The sequence below is a fragment of the Osmia lignaria genome, chromosome 11 (assembly GCF_051020975.1).
Source record: "Osmia lignaria lignaria isolate PbOS001 chromosome 11, iyOsmLign1, whole genome shotgun sequence".
Taxonomy (NCBI): Eukaryota; Metazoa; Arthropoda; class Insecta; order Hymenoptera; family Megachilidae; genus Osmia; species Osmia lignaria.
The window spans coordinates 1,290,735-1,294,067 of record NC_135042.1 but is presented as its reverse complement, the minus strand read 5'-3'; the positions used below and the strand labels follow the sequence as shown (position 1 = coordinate 1,294,067).

The following is a 3,333-nucleotide window of genomic DNA, read 5'->3' as shown; positions in this document are numbered from 1 at the left end:
TGTAAATTAATCTATATATACAACATTTATTCATTGAAATATAATCAGTAAATATAAACAATGATTGGCCGTCGCCCGCCGTCTGCTTCGGCCTCTTCTTTCTCCACGGCGTCTGCATCATCGGAAATTGTTTGTTACGGAAATTGTTTTTATCTGAAATACAATAATGAATGTTTCATAAGAAGAAAAAACAATCGTAGGAATTCAATGGCTACTGTTGTAGACATAATTTCCATGTCACGAAAAATCTAATTCCGCCACATTTATTACATAGAAGAATCAACACTTTTACTTACTTGCGACGTCGACGGCCTCGAATTCTTCTTTCTCTTTTCTTGTCGTTAGACCTCTTTCTCCTGTTTCTTCTATCCTCTTTCTTTTCTTCCTCTTTTTCCTTGTCCATCTATGAAGAAAGTAATTTATGTATAGATAACGTAATAATAATTATGTAAGATTATACTTGCCGATTATACGTGATCAGGCAGCATATTTGCAGTCCATTTGCCCTGGTAACGCTTTCTTGAATATATCTATATATAATTTTTTAATTTTTTTCGAGAAGAGGGAAATGCTGTCTTCAATTTCTGAACGACAAAAATGTTCATGCAAAGATGAACGAAGCTGAATGAAAGATAAATATTGAAAAAAGGAAAAGTTAATGGAAATAGATGATTAAATAAATTCCTTTTAACGTTTTTTGTCGGATTTTGCTCAAATTAAGATATATTGTAGTTTTTAGTGATATATAAACGTATGTGGAAGAAGTCGAAGGTACTTTGGAATATTTTTTATAATTATAGGAATGGAAACTACAGGACATTAATAATTTCAAGAATGGAATAAGAAAAAAATTATTTCAGTTGAAAAAATAAATTGTGAGTTCTACGCTCGCTTCGCTCCAAAAAACCTCTTCTCGGGAATCCTTTCTTCGAAAAGCTGTAACAAATTCAGAAATGGCATCGCGTAACTCACGAGATCGTATGATCCGCGAGTACAATTGCTATATCGTGCAATTGTGAACCGCCAACAGAGTCAGTGGTACTGCACTTTACAGTGCAGTGCGACGCCGGACAGTAATAGTATTTTTTATTACTGTCCGCATAAGACCTTTTTTGATTTTTCGAAAGTCAGTATTTTCAAATGTGTATACCGGTGTCTAACAACTCGCGAGATCGTATGATCCGCGAGTACAATTGCTATTTCGTGCAATTGCGAACCACCAACAGAGTCAGTGGTACTGCACTTCACAGTGCAGTGCGACGACGAACAGTAGCAGTATTTGTGCTACTTTTTGAGAGAGACCTTTTGCGCTTTTCTAAGCTTGCTCTCTCCTCTGTTATAAATTGGGGCTCCCGAATGGGCATTCCTCTATTGTACCGGCTGTCTATTAATTCCGGTAACATGCACAATAAATAAAATTTTAGAATGTAGTTCCATGCTGTTAGAATAAAGTTTTTATAATTAAATATAAAGAACTGTTTCGTGAATTATAATCCCATAACTCCGATATCCTATTCCCTTCTTTACATCATTAGTAGGGGATCTCCGGCGAATAATCGCGCCGAATCCGTGCGCGAGAATATTCGGGACTAGAAACAGAAAAATCGTGAAAGACAAAACCGATGTCGTTCCATACGACAAAACACAGTCCGTCTCGCCAAACCATCGGTATCGTCATTTTACTGTCTCACTAGCACTCGCATTTATAGACGCGTTTAGAATTAGTGTAAAACTGTTGCATCCTCACTCCCTCCGATTCACCTTATTGCAATTATTAATGTCCTGTAGCTTTCATTCCTGTAAGTTTTATGGTCGCGTACGCTATGTGTATTATTTCGTTCTTGCTACCTTTCTTTCGTTCGCGCTGTCCTTTTGTATGTCCGGCAGGAATCAAAATCTTGTCAGTAAATGATAGATACATTAATAGGAATACAAACAGCACATTTACATCGCCGTCTGTATCTTTTTGCATATAGAATATGCGAAATATTGCAAAATGTGCAAGTTTTATAATTCATTTCTCTGGCATATCTCTGTAATTTCATTGATAAAAAAAGATGATTATAGATATGAATAAAAAAGATTTATGGTTACACACATTAATATGTGTATTGTTTCATTCTCACAGACTTCTTTCTCGGCTAGAGCCGATTCATTGTGCTGATAGTTTAAATTTTAAATTGTAACAGGTGTGAATAGCGTGACAGAAGTGTAATACGTTGCGGCAGCTGTGCCTTACTTGTGGCTATATTCACGTAGCCGTTTGTGATGTCAAATTAGAATTTACATTTATCGACTGATTTCTGTTTTTATCGACCGTGATGATAACGTGGTCAAATATACCAACAATGCCTCTGACGGAAAATCAGTGAACTATTCTTCCGTCTATTTGACGTCTGATGCGTGCAAATCGTAAATTTCGTTTTACGTCTTCCAGAAGTGATAAATTGTGAAAAATCGAATTTCAGTGACATTGTGCTAGTTCAAGGAAGGGTGGTCTGGTGTGCTATGGGTGAAAAAACCATTAAATCGTCCAATATTTGCTACAATGCAGCCGAACGCAGCATTCGGCAGCCATGTTGTTTGCTTACAACAGCGTCTGTCTCAATCTTACAGTGTCGAAAATATCATTTTTCTCAACGTATGGTGTTTATTAGCGTTCAAACGGACCAGACCACCCTGTGGTGAAGTCTACCCGTGGGTGCTGTACCCGCGAAAATTTCATTTGTGCAATTATCGAGACGAAAAACGAAATCTACGAAATCGAGTGTCTCTCTCACGCATGGCGTATACGTGCATGCTTTCCGTTGATTGTGTGAGCGCACGCATACAGGTCATGGCAGAAGGAGTCTGTGCCCTTAAGACACCCTCACTCGTTGGGCTTACCAGGAGGCCGTATATAAACTGAGGTATTATGTATTTTACTATTAGATCTTTTGCGGCGGCTTCAGAGCTAATTTCCGAACACGTTTAATAATTCTAATAATTTCCGGTACTACTATTCCGTTTTCTACTCCTTTCCAGGGACTAATCGCCGCTCCTAAATATTTAAATGTTTCACCTGGAGTAGAGTATGGTACATGAGTACGGCCTACTCTTATGTTTGGATCCCCCAAGTACCATGTGTCCGTTTTACTGGTTATTTGAAACGCAAGGCACTTATCCACTGAAAAAGACCTACCAAGGTTCTCTAGGTACTCGATTGTTTTATTAAGTTGCTTTTGCGCTTCACTACGATCTTTGGCTATCAGTCCGATATCATCTGCGAATACCAGGACTGCAACTTTTTCATTGTCGGATACAGCTACGCCGGCACTACTTTCCTTTATATTT

At 38.0% G+C, this 3,333-nt stretch overlaps 1 long non-coding RNA gene across 1 annotated transcript; it reads right to left on the bottom strand.

Annotated features, from left to right (window-relative positions):
• LOC143305816 (uncharacterized) lies at positions 1-603 on the bottom strand. Its single transcript, XR_013062988.1, has 3 exons — positions 465-603; positions 297-403; positions 1-153 (listed from the first exon to the last, which is right to left on the bottom strand). It is a non-coding gene; the product is annotated as an uncharacterized LOC143305816 (long non-coding RNA).
• Positions 604-3,333: the final 2,730 nt, after the last annotated feature.